This window comes from Heteronotia binoei, chromosome 2 (genome assembly GCF_032191835.1).
Source record: "Heteronotia binoei isolate CCM8104 ecotype False Entrance Well chromosome 2, APGP_CSIRO_Hbin_v1, whole genome shotgun sequence".
NCBI classification, from domain to species: Eukaryota; Metazoa; Chordata; class Lepidosauria; order Squamata; family Gekkonidae; genus Heteronotia; species Heteronotia binoei.
Window position 1 is genome coordinate 12,530,474 of NC_083224.1, and position 17,582 is coordinate 12,548,055.

Consider the following 17,582-nt stretch of genomic DNA (forward strand, 5'->3'; position numbering starts at 1 on the left):
TTAAAAACTCCAGAAACCTAAAAAGGCCTGGAAACCTAACAATCTTCAAAGAAGAGATTTTCCTTGTCCTGCTCTCCACAGCCTCTTTGACAGGTAGGCACCCTAACTGAGAAAGTACTTGTTTGGACAGAGAAGTGGAGCAAATAATCTTGGGCAGAGGAATGGGGAGAATGTTTGGGTGAACACCTAAGAACATAAGCACAGCCATGTTGAATCAGGCCAATGGCCCATCCAGTCCAACACTCTGTGTCACACAGTGGCCAAAAAACCCCAGGTGCCATCAGGAGGTCCATCAGTGGGGCCAGGATCCTAGAAGCCCTCACATTGTTGCCCCTCCCAAGCACCAAGAATACAGAGCATCACTTGCCCCAGACAGTTTTTTTTTAAATCCCCCCCCCAAAAAAAACTACCAAGAAAGGGGGGGACCCCTCAGCATGCAGTAAACTGTATATGGGAATGCGCACACACACACACACACACATATAGTAGAGACAAAAATATAGCAGCAGTGCCCCTCTCTAAGTGGAATGCACTGTCGTCTATGTATGTATGCTAGAGTGGATCCTATTCCTTCTGCAATTTCTGCAGCTAGAGAACAGCAGCAAAAATTTGATACATTTTCACATCTAAGTTAATATTAAAGGCCAATCCAGACCTAAAAATCTTCCATTAAAAAAAGAAGTCTTTTTTATGGAAGGTTTGCACGGATTGAGGGATTTTACATTGAATAGACTACGATGATGAGTTTTCCTCACTTTCTCAGCTAATGTCTAGATACGACTTGTCATTTCTGCTGAATGGCAGTATTTACAATTGCTGCATTTGTTGTTATCTCAGTATGACCCAGCGGGTATGAAGTGTCACAGTCTCCTGTGCTCCTGGAAATGCTAATTGAATTGATGCAGAAAACGAAGTCTACAATATTGTTTTCTTTTCTTTCTTTTTTTTTTTTGGTATTTTGTATTTTTTAAAATGTGTGTGCCTGCACCTGAAAGTGATGTTAGCCTCTGGTGACTGACCCCTACTGGGGGCTGGAGGATATTCAGAGAGATGGCTGAAGAAACCCTGCCCCTGTTCTCCTGGTTGGGTATTTCAAGGAGGTCTCCCATCCAAAGTACTTGCCAGAGTCAATCCTGCTTAAGCTTCCAAGATCGGATGAGATCGGGCTTGCCTGGTGTGGCAAAATTTCTTTTGGGGTTGGTTCTCTTATGAAAATAAGTTATCCGGCACTATCAAGCATTAGGCTTTGAGCTCGCTACTAGAAAAGTATGTTAAAAGTAAAGTTATCTGAGGGCAACCTTAGCTTTATATAGATTGATTTGGCAGCATAATTTTTGATGTTAAGAGGTATGAGAAGAACCGGATAGAGTAAAGATAGCCAGTCCATTGGCAGAGGGTGAATAGCCAGCTGTTGATGCAGCTGGTGGTTCTAGAATGTAGATGATGCATATAGATCAGATAAGATTGAGATAGTGATACCGGTTTCCGGGGGGCGGGGGAACTCTTGAGATTTTGGTAAAGGGTTCTGGCTTGCACTAGAGGCAGGGTGTCCCTATGCTGGTCAAGCCATGAAATTAGCAACTCTTATTAGAGATCTCTAATATAGAATGGGACTTAGATTTTCATAGAATTAATTATTTAGCAGGTATTAGATTATAAGATAGAGTAAGTTTGACTACAAGAACTGGTAAAAGTTCATCTGAATACTACTGTATAACCTTCTAACTGTATTCTGAAATTGTACAAATGTGCGACTGAACAACAAAACTAACGTTATCTAATAGCTTTGCCTTTCTACATAAGCCTTCTGTTTAAAAGAGAAGCTTGGAGTCTAATAAAGTTTATCTGTGTAGCCTGGAAACCTAATTTGATCATATGGACGAGTTTCTGAAAACTACGGCTGGTTTGGATTACTGAGGGTACTAAAAGGTGTACAAAAGCAAATCCCGCCTCACCTGGTCTATCCAGGTCAGGATAATATTTTTCTTCATAATAAATATATGCAGAATCTCAGGAGTGAGTGGAATAAGGAGCTAGATTGCCTCGTTTTACCGAAACAATGGAATACAGCCTGAAAGTTTATATACCAGCTCTCTATAAACCTTAAGTTGCGACTTATTCAGGAAAAAATTATGTTTAAGAAGAATAAATTGGATTTATATCTCACCCTTCACCTGAAATGTCAGAGTAGCTTACAGTCTCCTTTCTCATCCCCTCCTCACAACAGACACCCTGATGAGGCAGGTGGGGCTGAGAGAGCTCTCTGATAGCTGCTGATAACAGCTCTGAGAGAATTATGACTGACCCAAGGTCATAACAGCAGGTGCAGGTGGAGGAGTAGGGAATCAAACTCTGTTCTCCAAGATTAGAGCCCAAACACTTAACCACTACAACAAGTGAAGGGTGGAATATAAATCAGATCTGTTCTTCAATATTTGAATGCATGGCATATAGACCACAATCATGTATGGTGTCTGGAAACCATATATCGATGCTTACGTGTGGAAGATCCACCTACACGACAGCAAGCCACTTCATGGACCTCTCTCAAAAATACAGCTGCTTGAGATTTACTGTAAATTTGTGAAGGCAGAACCCAGGTCCCTTGGGCTGCAATTCACACATTATGAAATTAACACCTTTAGAAAGCTGGTGTCACAGAAAAGCAATAGATGATACATTAACCCTGTGATGCTCCATCGGAAGAGTTAATGTGAATATTGTAAGACCTGATTTCAGCTTGCAGGTGTCTGTGATTTCAGAGCTCTTGCTACCGCTAGCCTTGTCTCATTTAAGACATGGAATGTGGTAATTGGGTACATCAAGGAAATCTGTGGTTAATTGGATAACATGATAGAAGGGGGAAAATAGGAGTAGAAGCCAGCATCTTCAGGAAGAAGCAAATACCAGAGTTTTCTTGAAGATTCCTGGGAAGATCTTTGGTTAGATAAGAGAGACCACTTGAGTCTATGGGGCAAAGGACTATAATTGGGGCTATTAAGGGATATTCTTATATGCTGCTGTGCATGATGGCTATTGATAGAATACTGCAGGGGTGGCCAATGGTAGCTCTCCAGGTGTTTTTTTGCCTACAACTCCCATCAGCCCCAGCCGTTTGCCCTGCTGGCTGGGGCTGATGGAAGTTGTAGGCCAAAAAAACACCTGGAGAGCTACCATTGGCCACCACTGGAATGCTGCTATGCTGCTGCTTGGACCTTAAAGCTGTATTATTTTCTAATGATCATAAAGACTTTGCTGTCTGTAGTGCAGGCATGAAGTGTATTAGAAAAGTAGCTTTGTTATTCTTGTTCGCTACCTCTGACGAGATTGTACTTGATTATTGGTTATTTTTTTAGCTCACTTAATAAATCCTTAATTAATTTTACAATGTCTGGTTTATTGTGTGCAAGCCCACACAGAAAACTCACAGGTGAAATTGGTTTGAAGGCATGGCATATAGACCACAATCATGAGCTACTCATTGCAAAATTCAGGCTTAAGCTGAAGAAAACTGGGGATGCCATTAGGCCATACAGGTTTGACCTTGATCACATCCCTTATGAATATATAGTGGAGGTGAAGAATAGGTTTAAGGAACTAGAGTTTATGGACAAAGTGCCTGAAGAACTATGGATGGAGGTTCGTGACATTGTACAGAAGGCAGCAATCAGCACCATCCCAAAGAAAAAGAAATGCAAGAAAGCAAAGTGGTGGACTGCAAGAAGATCAAATCAGTCAGTCCTAAGGGACATCAGACTTTTCCCTGAAAGGTTACTTGCTGAAGCTGAAGCTCCAATACTTTGGCCACCAAATGAGAAGGGAGCAATCGCTGGAGAAGACCCTGATGCTGGGAAAGACAGAAGGCAAAAGAACAAGGGGATGGCAAAGGATGAGATGGCTGGACAGCGTTACTGATGTAACTAACATGAATTTGAGCAGACTTCGGAGGATGGTGGAAGACAGAAGGGCCTGGTGTGACTTGGTCCATGGGGTAGCAAAGAGTCGGACTCGACTGTGCGACTGAACAACAACAACATGTATGGTGTCTGGAAACCTGGCTTCAGGGGTTCCGGGAGCGGGAGTCAGGAGGCAACAGTCCTGTGGAAATACAGCCTGTTATTTAAATTGTGCTCTTCTAGGGCCAAAACAGATAGGGTGGGATCCGCAGGTCCACGGACACCATGGCCAAGGGATTTAAAATGCTTCAAGGGCCTCATCCTGACTGGGAATGCAGCACAGGGGACTGAGGCCCTCTTCTCCCTGTGTGCCTTTTCAAGTACTGAAACATCCACGAATTTTTTTCCCCACCATTTGGAATGAGTGAAATGCTTTTTTAAGACAGGGCTGTACTCAAAATGTGTGGTACAAAGATATTTATGTAAGACAGTCTGCAGTGTTTGTAATTAATACCTGTGTGCATGGTAGATGTATAGAGCAAGTTTTCAATAAAAGCATTGGCCATGCTGGTTGGGGCTGATGGGAGTTGTAGGCAAAAAACACCTAGAGAGCTACCGTTGGCCACCCCTGCAATAAAGTATTTGTTTTTAAATGTAACTGATTTTTCCTCCAATTAACATGCTGTACTGTATATGATAGTTCACTATTGAAGATTGGAGGACTCTGAGCAGGATGGAAAGGCAGTGTAGAAATGTTATAAATAAATAATGCCATTACAGGGCTTTTTTTGTAGCAGGAACTCGTTTGCATATTACGCCACCCCCCACCCCCCCGATGTAGCCAGTCCTCCAGGAGTTTACAGGAGGCCCTGTACTAAGAGCCCTGTAAGCTCTCAGAGGATTGGCTACGTCAGGGAGTTATGGCCTAATATGCAAAGGAGTTCCTGCTACAAAAAAGCCCTGAAATTGCTATAGATGAACCCAGTATCCAAATGTGCTTCTTGCCCTATTGTGACTTGATGGGATGCATCTGTAAAGGACAGTAGTTTGCCAACCACGCATACTCCCTCAAGTACCGGAAATATTAAAACAGTTTTGCTCGTTGGAAAATGAGGCTTTTGTACTTTTACATTTCATAAATATGCTAAGTAATATATTTGTAAGGAAAGGAAAGGCCCCCTGTGCAAGCTCCAGTCGTTTCTGACTCGGGTGACGTTGCTTTCACAACGTTTTCACGGCAGACTTTTTTACGGGGTGGTTTGCCCTTGCCTTCCCCAGTCCTCTACGCTTTCCCCCCAGCAAGCTGGGTACTCATTTGATCGACCTTGGAAGGATAGAAGGCTGAGTCAACCTGGAGCCGGCTACCTGAACCAGTTTCCAGTGGAATCGAACTCAGGTCGTGAGCAGAGGGCTCCGACTGCAGTGCTACATGTCAAGAGTCACTCCATCTTGTTCCTCTTGTCGTATGTATTCCATTGTATAATGCTATGCTGTGCTTCAATGCTATGCTGCGCTTGCTATACCTTTGATATAACTGTAACTTGTTGCTTATCTGGAGGGAGAATGGCGTGTTTGGGAATTGGCTAGTTGCTAGGTAACCAAAGAGCTGGAGGAGATGTGAACCATGAACTGATAGTGGGCACCTGTGGTGATGAGAGCTTAGCAGAAACCCCCGCTTTTGCTTGGCGCGCTTTGGCTTGAATTATAATGGTCAGGGCAACGGTTTATGTTGGGGGAACTGACAGAGAGGTCAGTTCCGACAATGCGTGTGTATGCTCATGAGGCTGGAATAAAGATCTTGAACTTCAGTTGTCTTTTCCTTGACTCTGGGTCTGACACGGCAGCTTTAACACTCTGCGCCATGGGGCTCTTTCCTATAAGGAATTACTATATAAGTGTGTGTGTGTGTGTGTATATATATATATATATATATATATGAAGAAGAAGATATTGGATTTATATCCCGCCCTCCACTCCGAAGAGTCCCAGAGCGGCTCACAATCTCCTTTACCTTCCCCCCCCCCACACAACAGACACCCTGTGAGGTAGATGAAGATATTGGATTTATATCCCGCCCTCCACTCCGAAGAGTCCCAGAGTGGCTCACAATCTCCTTTCCCTTCCTCCCCCACAACAGACACCCTGTGAGGTATATGAAGATATTGGATTTATATCCCGCCCTCCACTCCGAAGAGTCTCAGAGCGGCTCACAATCTCCTTTCCCTTCCTCCCCCACAACAGACACCCTGTGAGGTGGGTGGGGCTGAGAGGGCTCTCACAGCAGCTGCCCTTTCAAGGACAACCTCTGCCAGAGCTCTGGCTGACCCAGGGCCATTCCAGCAGCTGCAAGTGGAGGAGTGGGGAATCAAACCCGGTTCTCCCAGATAAGAGTCTGCACACTTCACCACTACACCAAACTGGCTCTCCAGTATATAATATATTTGTAAACCAGGTTCTTAATTATTCATTTTATTTTCTTAAAGTAGTCAAATAAGTTTTGGTTTGACAAGAAACCAATTTTTTCATCCCTCCCCCCCCCCCCCCCCCGTTGAACATTTTCAACATTCCCCCCCCCCCCCCCGGGGGGAAAAAAATCTCTTCCCTGCCTGCATGGCTTTAGCACAGGGGTGGCCAAACGTGCTTAATGTAAGAGCCACATAGGATAAACATCAGATGTCTGAGAGCCACAAGATGTGAACTTCAGATGTTGGAGAGCTGCAACAGAGCAAGGGAGGGAGGGAAGAAAGCAGGAAGGAAGGAAGGAAAGAACAAAAGAAGACAAAGAGATGGGAGATTGAAATAAACTTAAATTGAAATAAACTTGAGAGGGAGAAGTGGAAATAAAGCAGCTTTAATTTTAAATGCCTTCTTCAGGCTGTCAGCTGAGTTGGTTTGGAGCAGTGATTTAAAGAGAGAAATGCCTTCTCCAAGCTGGTGGGGTGGGGGCTTCAAGAGCCACACAATACGTGTGAAAGAGCCACAGTTTGGCCACCCCTGCTTTAGCATTTGTAGCAGGAGCAGGCCTTGGATTCAGCAGGAGCTCACAGGAGCGCAGTGCCTGAAACTTTCGGAGGGTTCCCCCACCTACCTACCTTGTCCATTGAATAGTAGGTGCAGCTGCATAACAGTCTCTGGATGAGCTCTACCACCTATTTTTCTACAAAACGACCCCTGAGTAGGAGTGTTACATCTTTAGCATGGGAGCAAGAAGATAACATTCCTCAACATGTGAAAGTGTTTGTGATTTTATTGGTGAAAACACCAGACAACAAAGTGTATCTGTGGGCATTACATGTCTTAGCTTTTCAGAAGGTGTAGGCTCTGTGTACATAATAGTCATGGAAAAATACTGCACCCAGCACCTGCAGAGTATGTTTCTCACACATTATGGCAAGAATATGGACTGTGAAAGAAGGGGGAACCTGGCTAAACTGACCTGTAGCCACCTAACCATCTTATATACGACTGTGAACTGTAGTACCTTAACTTAATTTTAATTTATAATAGCTGTTTTATCTATTTTAACTAACCTATGTAACCTAATTGTATCTTAATCTGTTGTCTTGATTGTATTTTATTCAAATCATGGTTGTCCCATGTCTGTGAGCCGCCCTGAGCTTGCCTTTGGCGGAGGAGGGCGGGATACAAAAATAAAATTTACTTACTTACTATCGAATCTACGAATGTAAGGAAACAACATTCTTGGAAGAATACAAGAGCAATCCTCATTTTTACCCACCTTGTTGCTAGACCTGTTCCAAGGAGAGCTGGAAATTAGGATACCGAAAGAATGACTCATTCTCCAGTGATGTATTTGGGATTATCGGTGGAAGACATTTTCTTCTTGGAGCGCTCTTCAGACTGGGTAAAGTCTTGTAAAACCTCATCTTGCCATAGGCTAGGTATCCTGTTTCGGCATGCATGCCCTAGTTCCCAGAATCCCGACCTGAATTCTTTCCTTAGATTTCAGATATTTTACAGGAAGCTTTTCAAACAAGTCCTTCAACATAAGCCAACTGCTCCAAGGTTCTGTGCTGAGTTTGTATTGTGGCTAGGCATTAGCCATAAAGATCTCTCGCAACGATAATATGGGGAATCTGGGAGACTCATGTTATTAAATTGCCCTTCTGCTGGCTCCTTTGCTTCCTTCTTGCATGTACATCACGCTGTGCTTGCGGAACCTGAAAGATCCACATCAGCACTTTGGTATTCCCATTGTGCAGACAAACATACCATAGCTGGTCTTGTTTACTTCAAAAATAAGATGATTCTTATCTCACTGCCCCATCTTCCCAGCTGGGTGGAAGGCTGAACGTCTGAGCACATTTGTCTGTCTGGAGCGCTGTCACTAAAGCTGCAGTCTTAATGAGGGAATTCTAGTTTAATTTTAAAAAGGCAAAAAAAAAAAAAAGTCTAGGAAGAGGATTCCGGGTGTGGTTCCTGGGTCCGTGTTCTATTCATCTGACATGTCTTCGGAACCCCCACCTGCTGTAGAGGATTCTGGGTATGTTTATGGCTCACCAGGGGTGGAATTCTAGCAGGAGCTCCTTTGCACATTAGGCCGCACCCCCCCCCCCGATGTAGCCAATCCTCCAAGAGTTTACAAGGGTCTTTTTTGTAAGCTCTTGGCGGATTGGCTACTTCAGGGGGGTGCGGCCTAATATGCAAAGGAACTCTTGCTAGAATTCCACCCCTGGGGCCTACTCTAAACTCCAGGAGGATTGGCTACATCAGGGGGTGTGTGGCCTAATATGCAAAGGAACTCCTGCTAGAATCCCACCCCTGAGGCTCACACTCTATGCCCAATGAGTGCCTGTTAGCTATGGCCACATGTGAATCAGAATGTATTCTTCGGTATACACCTTTGCCCATGCAGGGGAAGGTTGGGAATGGTGGATATGTTGTTTTTCGGGTGCTTGGACCAGCCTGTTGAAGAGGATCCAATCTCCATCCTGCTGTGGGAGCTTGCTGGGTGACCTGGGGCAAGCCCAGGGGTAGGGAACGTTGGCTCTCCAGATGTTTTTTGCCTACAACTCCCATCAGCCCCAGCCAGCGTAGCCGATGGCTGGGACTGATGGGAGTTGTAGGCAAAAATCTGGAGAGCCAACGTTCCCTACCCCTGGGCCAGCCAAACAGTCTCAGCCTAACCTACCTTACAGGGTTGTGAAGATAAAATGGAGGAGAGTGGAAGCACATAAAGCATTCTAGCTTCCCGCTGGGGAGAACAGTGGGCTATAAATGGAGTAAGGAAATAAATAACTACTGCATTGCAAGATTAATGCTACTCAAATCAAGAAACGAGCAGACCCATGGTTTCATATCAAGTTTATTTCTTTGTCCTTCCCCCCCCTTCATTAATCACTTCTTTTGCACAACAACAACCCCAAGTTGACAATGAAATGCACATGGTAGACTTAAAAGGAATCAAATGAGGCTCTTATGTGCGTGGAAAGTCCACTGGTGACACCGTTAACAGTTTTCTTATTGTCGTTTTTGTCTATTTGAGAACAGAGACGGCACGCGCTGCATTCTGTAAAGTGGGCCCCGTGCGAAGCTAGTAACATTCAAACAGACTATACCAGGAGAGAACATGACGGTAGTTCTGGGGCAAACTGAAAACATTATCTAGGTTCCGGCAGCTATATGGATATTTTTAAGCCTTTTTTTCTATCTGAGCCCTTTCTTTGTACGTGGAAGAAATCGTAGTTAGACAAATTAATACTTCAACTCCTACTTAGTGCTTCTTGATGCCTCTGCGAAGCAGGGAAATGCTCTTCCTGTTTTTTGCGTGCAAAGGCACCAAGAAACAAAGTATGGCAGCTCAAAACCGGCCAAGTTCCTTCACTGCTAAGCCCCAGCAGTTTCAATCTACATTTGCTTTGAAGGATAAGTGCAGAGACAGTTGTGCTGTATCCAGGGGTGGCATTCTAGCAGGAGCTCCTTTGCATATTAGGCCACGCACCCCTGATGTAGCCGGTCCTCCAAGAGCTCACAAAGCTCTTTTTTGTAAGCTCTTGGAGGATTGGCTACATCACGGGTGCGTGGCCTAATATGCAAAGGAGCTCCTGCTAGAATTCCACCCCTGGCTGTATCTGTTTGGAATAAGGGCTCCAGCATCCTTCTCAGGTGTCACCCTTTAGCCACTGTCCTCTTCATTTGCTACATTTTGCAGAAGGTGTACATTGGCCATACTTGCCCAGCATTGCTTAATAGGCATCTAGCTATAAAAATACAGCTTATTATTGGCTGTATTATTGGCTCTGACCATAAAGTCAGCGGTACCATAATATCAGGGATGCCTGTACGTCGGGCTTTTTCCCTTTTGGATGGATTCTGCCACATGCGCTTAATGATATAGTACACAGTGCTTATGGGTGCAATGCCATGCACATTTTCCTGGGAGTAAGCCCCACTGAAAGTAATGGAATTTGCTTCTGAGTAGGCTTGTGCCGCATGTGCGTTGAAGCGGTAGGTTTGTGCTGCATGCGTGCCAAATGCACGCATTTGTGTGCAGCTGCCATTGTACGGAGTGAGAGTTCCCTTCCTCAGCAATCGGCGTTTGTTGAGTGAATCCAACTGCGCCTAATAAGAGTGCTGAGAAATCAAGGAAGGAAAGAGGGAAAGTTGATATCTTAAAGTGAAGCATGTGCGCGACAAGAGGGTATTTGGAACGACTCCACACTGTCATTGACCATGAGGTTTGTTCTACAGCACAACGACAACATTGTGCTTGGAGGAATGGGAACTTCCAAAACACGCACAGACAATTGTCATTAGCTCATAGAACCTGGAGTTTTATAGCCATGTATAGAGTACAAGGCAGAATTTTTACTTGGTTGAAAAAGAAGACGACTGCAGATTTATACCCCGCCCTTCTCTCTGAATCAGAGACTCAGAGCAGCTTATAATCTCCTGTGTCTTCTCCCCCCACAACAGACACCCTGTGAGGTCGGTGGGGCTGAGAAGGCTCTCCCAGCAGCTGCCCTTTCAAGGACAACCTCTGTGAGAACTACGGCTGACCCAGGGCCATTCCAGCAGCTGCAAGTGGAGGAGTGGGGAATCAAACTCGGATATCCCAGATAAGAGCCCGTGCACTTAACCACTACACCAAACTGGCTCTCCAATGCTTGGAGAAGCTGGAGCCCTTTTCTTGGAATTTCTAATGATCCTGCCAACTTGGATATTTGCGCAAAGCAGACTCTCGTTTGCACATGGAAATGTGACAAAATCAGCATCTGAAGTGCGCTGAATCCACACGCCTCATCATTTGTATTCCCTCCCTCTTGTACTTGAACTAAAGTGGGTAGACAGGCTCTGAGCTGATTTATCCCCTCCCCACATTTATTTTGGTTGCTGAGACAGATAATTTGGTTCATAAGATGCTCCCAGAGATGCTCATTAGCCTCCCAGGCTAAGAGGCATTTGAGGGGCGCATTGAACGAGGAGTATCTGGGCAATCAGCAACAGACAAGCAACTGCGACAGGGAACGATACAGAGAAGGGAAATGAGAAAAGGTCCCCGTCCTAGCTTGCAACGGCTCTGCATTTATCAATTCGAGGAGGAGCGTGTCCGTTTTATTAATCCTCCCCCATTTATTTGCACCATGAGAAAGTGGTTTCTGTAAGCACTGTAATTCAAGTTCTGTCCATTGCTATCTTTATAAAATGTCATTTCTTTGATGCATTTCTAAATACTGGACATAGCTTATCCCCCCCTCCCCGCCCCCAGCTTCCTGATACATCCAGTCGTACAGTTAATGTTATCTCTGGCATGGTTTTCTTTGTATGGCATGCTACACCGGAAGTTCACGACTAACTCAAAACGCCATTGCATAACACACCCCTTTTCTCTTCCCGATACATCAAACATACCCTCATCTAATCCATCTGTAGACACACCTGCTATTTCTTAAAACACTGACACGGTTAAGGCAAGGGAACGAAAGTTTCCACTCTTGACAGCTCAATGAATATCTTAGCTTGGATTTCTTAGCCATGTTAAGGGTCGGTTCAGACGTGCACGCTCAGCACCTGGCTGCGAACAAGAGGCCGACGTGTGCGTTAGTGGACCTTGGATCTCACATTGCCGGTCAGACTTTCTTTCACACAGCCTCGATTACAGTGCTTTTCAGCGGAGCCGGTTCATACATTCGAGCTATCTGATTTTTCAAGTGGAAAGAAATGACATTATGCATTCTGATTAGGGCTGCCAAGCCACCGAGCCAGGCGGAGGTTCTCTTGCCTGGGAGGTTCCCGGCCTGCCAACCCACATTGGGCCAGTGGGGGGAAACCTCCCCCGACGTTGCTGGCATGATGATGTCACCTGCGATGATGTCATCACACCCGTGATGTTGTGCATCAGCTGCTCTAGGCATTTCCGGGAAAACTCTATGGTTTCCCTGGACACTCTAGCATTTTGGGAGGGAAAACTATGTGGGGAACCATAGAGTTTTTACCTCCCAAAATGCTAGAGCATCTGGGAAAACCATAGCATTTTCCCGGAAACACCTAGAGTGGCCAGCGTGTGACATTGCCGGCGCGATAACGTCATCGCGACATGCGTGCAAAATCAGTCCCCCACTGGAGGCCACGAGGGACTTGGCAACCCTAATTCTGATATAAATTGGCCCCACGTGGTAAAAGAATTTAATTCCGAACCTATGCCCAAGATCAAAACTGGATTGGGAATGGTAGATGGATAGCAGCTACTAAAGGCAAATAGTAATGAAGCAACTACCGAAGATACCAAACTCTGGTGACTGGAGAGTCCAGAAGCAAAAGGAGATTCCCACTAAGGATGAGAAGACTCTTCCAATTCCCTCCGGATTCACCGAACCTCAAGACAGTAACTGGGTCCAGCTCCATTTGAAATAGTAACCCTTGCGAAATCATTTCCACCTTGTCCTTTCCTCCTACCATCAATAGAACAGCTTTGCCCAGTTCCTGCCATGCCCTCCTCCCTCACTTCCACCTATGGCCCTTCCTCCAAATATCGGGCTTTGTTTTATGCGCGCCTCGACTGCTCCAGCAGGCACCAAGACTTGGACACGAGCATTTTCTGCTCTGACTCAACCATAGTCCTCACCGGGGCTTTTTTTTTTTGTAGCATGAACTCCTTTGCATATTAGACCACACACCCCTGATGTAGCCAATCCTCCAAGAGCTTACAATAGGCCCTGTACTAGAAGCCCTGTAAGCTCTTGGAGGATTGGCTACATCAAGGGGTGTGGCCTATTAGGCAAAGGAGTTCCTGCTGCAAAAAAAGCCACTGAGGCAGCCAGGCAATGCTGGCGCTTTAAGATCACAGACAACCCATCTGAGCATTGCTCCTTTATATGTAAACTCTCTGTGCACACAGAAAACAGCATTTCAGGGAGATAAGGTTAAAATCCTTCTCCCCGGCACAATTGTTTGCTGTGCACGGGCCATTTTCCCCCCCATGGAGGAGTCACGAGCCTCCCATTTGCAACCTCAGGTGGTACGGCTACCCACAAGTCTGCCGCCACAGTGAGCGACGGAGGCTCAGATTTCCCACCTTAAACCCTTTGCATGCCTAACTTAGGCTTTTTCCACACTAACCTTGCTCCGTGGCAGGCTTCTGTTTCTGTCCGGAGCAAGCTAACAATTTCGCACCAGCTTCTCCGTGCCGCAACTTTGCTCCGGGGCAACCTGCGATTTGCCACGCAGCGGCGTAAACCTGAAAAAAAGCAGGTCTCCGGTGCTGTGCGCCAAATCGCAGGTTGCCCCGGAGCAAAACGGCAGAGCAGCTGGTGCAAAATCGCTAGCTTGCTCCGGACGGAAACGGAAGCTTGCCGCGGAGCAAAATCAGTGCAGAAAAAGCCAGTATCTTTCTGTGCTCCAAGGAGAACAGTTGAAGGCTGCTTTTGAGCTCATGAGAATGACCTTTCTAGTTGTCACTACGAGAAGCCAATATCAGTCATCGTTAACCATAGTACTAAAAACAGTATTTACAACGTCAGAATTACACACCAAGCAAACACCCAGCACCACACCAAGTTAAGACATCGTTTTTAAAAAACAGCTTGCAGTTTCACAGATCCTGCCGAGAGGACGTGGGCACAGACAATTGCAACCGCTTCTTACACACAAAATTGTTAATTCCCCCCCCCCAATACCCTTAAAACTTATTTAATTTAAACATTTGTAAATGTATCATCACTATAGCATGGATGAGATGATTCTGCATTATACACAGGTGCTTATCTAAGACAGCTGCCGCTTAGTAGGAACAGACTCATTCGCGAGGCCGTTCAAACCCAACTTCCCCCACTTTCCTGATCCCGAGCACACTAGTTCTGAGATGTGGCGGAAGTCTTGAACAAGTCTAGCGTCCTTCTGAACCTCTAACAAACACTTCTGCGGGCCGAGAGCCCCTCTCTTTGGAAACAAAACCTTCTCTGATGCCTGAGTAAAAGGCAGAATGCATGCTGGGGAGGATGCCCAATTCCACCAGACATCCAGCCGGTTTTTGTCTGTGCTTTGACTGGGTCTTGGAATTGGAAGCTCACCTGTCCCTCCCCAGATGAGTGGCTTGGTGCCAGGCCTGTAGCTACCGTGGGGCCTGGGAGGAGCCAGACCCATCCTTTTAACGCCCCCCCTTCCAACTCTATGGCCCCTCCATTGGAGGTTTCCCCAATCTGTCCCCTTTGCTCACCGCCGCTCTGAACAGGTAGTAGCATTCCTGCTGGTCTTTTCGCTTTTTCTCTCCCCTTCCCTAACACACCTTGCAGAACAAAGGGGGGGGAGGGGCGAAGAGTCAAGAGGTCTCTGTCTCTCTGAGAGAGCGGCACATAAGAAAGGGCTGGGGGGAGCACAGCTGCTGTGCCTGCCCAGGCACGAAGGGGGGGTTAGCTTGTGGAACTCAAGCGGGCAGCCGTGTTGGTCTGAAGCAGTTGAAGAAAGCAGGAGTCAAGCAGCACCTTTAAGACCAACCCATTTTTATTCAGAACGTCAGCTTTCGTGTGCTCTCTTAAGCACACTTCATCAGACGAGGAATCCAGCACAGTGAGCAAAGCTTTGGTTGTTGGTTGGTTGTTGGTTCCTGCTTTGTGGAACTCAAGGCAACTTACAGTGCGGCGAGCTCTGGGCTGCTAAGCTGGGTGGCCCCCCTGGCCCCTCCAAACAACAAATCCTATTGTGGGCCCCCCCAAACATGAAATCCTGGCTACGGCCCTGCTTGGTGCACCTCCGCTTGTGAAAGTGTCTAGTGACGCCTGTGGACCTTGGATTCTGCGTGCTTTCTTGGAGGCTCTGCTTTAGCACAGTGCCACCGTGCCTGCCTGCCCAGCGGCCGCAGACAGTCTTCATTTTCAAGCCAGCCTGCGTTATTTATCATCGAATCCAAAAGATCCACACTGGGCGCTTTTGAAAGCCGCTGCTCCAACAAGAAATTTCGCTACTTAAAAAAAAAAAAAGTCAGCGGGATGGTTTACTCTTTTGGAGCTTGCCCTCAGGCCACAAAAATATGTCATTCTACTTAAGAGCAAGATTTGATTGCACTAGCACCTTAAAGACCAACCAGAAGACAAGGTAGAAGACTGCAGATTTATACCCTGCCCTTCTCTCTGAATCAGAGACTCAGAGCAGCTTACAATTGCCTATATCTTCTCCCCCCACAACAGACACCCTGTGAGAGGGTTCTCACAGCAGCTGCCCTTTCAAGGACAACCTCTGCCAGAGCTATGGCTGACCCAAGGCCATTCCAGCAGGTGCAAGTGGAGGAGTGGGGAATCAAATCCGGTTCTCCCAGATAAGAATCTGCACACTTAACCACTACCCCAAACTGGCTCTTGTATCGGCTTTTGAGAGTCAAAGCTCTCTTTATCGGATTTGTATCCCAAAAGCTTATGCCCTGGATATCTTGAGGTGCTCCTGAACTCGAATCTACAGCAGACCAGTACGGTTACCTACCTGAAATTTTCTGCATAAGAATCCATGCAACCCAATGGACAGTGAGAAGAAACCTGCAGTTCAACCAGGACTTAGAGAGGAAAGAGAGCTGGTGGGAGGGGGATGAGAGCAATGAAGATAAGCAATTTTACTGACTAGGTAGTGTTCCAAATGGCACCGTGCTGTCCTGACAAGGCACAACTCCAAAACAGAAAGAAAACTTTCATGGAATCCTAGAGTCGGAAGGGACCTCCAAGGTCATCTAGTCCAACCCCCTGCACAATGCAGGAAACTCACAAACACCGCCCCCTACATTCACAGGATCTTCATTGCAGTCAGATGGCCATCTAGCCTCTGGGTGCATTCGCACTACACTTACTAATATGTTTTACATCCGAATTTTAGCTATTCTTACACAGTAAAAATCCGAATGTAAAACGCATTAGTTAGTATAGTGCGAATGCACCCTCTGTTTAAAAATCTCCAAGGAAGGAGAGCCCACCACTTCCTGAGGAAGCCTGTTCCACTGAGGAACTGCTCCTTCTTAAAATGTGGTGCCTTCTTAAAATATCCTTCTTAAAACGTGATGCCCTAAACTGAACACCAAGCTGAACACGATTTCGGTCAGAAACAGAGAAGAAGGAAAGATCGGAAATGCATATGAACATATCAAGCTGCCTTAAATATTAAATCAGAGCATTTGTCCGTCTTGCTCAGCGTAGTCTACTCTGGCTGGGAGTGGCCCTTCGGATTCTCAGGAACAGACAGCTGTTTCTCAGTGGGAGTTAGCGGGGCTCGAAGAAGGACATTCTGCATGCAGAATGGGTGCTCTGTGAAACCCCTCCAAAACTGCTCAAGGAGTAACCTGCTACTAAGCGGCAGTGTTGTTCGCACGAGAGCTTTAGGATTTAGGCCCTTCTGACCGAAGAGACTTGCCCAGCAATGGCATGGTGGTTAGAGGATCTGACAGAGGTCTGGAAGACCTCCATTTGAATCCTCACTCTACTTGCTGGATGATCCTGGGGCAGTCACACAAGAGACACTTCCAGCCCAACCCTAACTCATAGGATTGTTGTGAGGAAAAGACAGAGAAGAATCCTAGAGTTGGAAGGGACCTCCAGGGTCAGCTAGTCCAGCCCCCCACACAATGCAGGAAACTCACAAACACCTCCCCCTGAATTCACAGGATCTTCATTGCTGTCAGATGGCCATCTAGCCTCTGCTTCAAAACCTCCAAGGAAGGAGAGCCCACCACCTCCCAAGGAGGAAGCCTGTTCCACTGAGGAACCACTCTTCACCGTCCGGAAGTTCTTCCTAATGTTGAGCCGGAAACTCTTTTGATTTAATTTCAACCTGTTGGTTCTGGTCCTTCCTTCTGGGGCCACAGAAAACAATTCCACACCATCCTCTATATGACAGCCCTTCAGGAACTTGAAGATGGTGACCCTATCACCTCTCAGGCTAAACATGCCCAGCTCTCTCCACCTTTCCTCATAGGACTTGTTCTCCAGACCCCTCACCATCTCTGTCGGCCTCCTCTGGACCCATTCCAGCTCGTCTGTATCCTTCTTAAAATGTGCCGCCCAAAACTGAACACAAGACTCCAGGCGAGGTCTCACCAGAGCAGAGCAAAGAGTAAAGAAGAGAATGATGCGAACTGCTTTGGGTCCCCCGCAGGGTAGAAAGGCGAGATAGAAAAGCAGAAAATAAATGAATACACCTGCCGATTTCAGACCCGGGGCTAGGCCAGGCCAAATGTGGTTTGCTGCGGGTTGA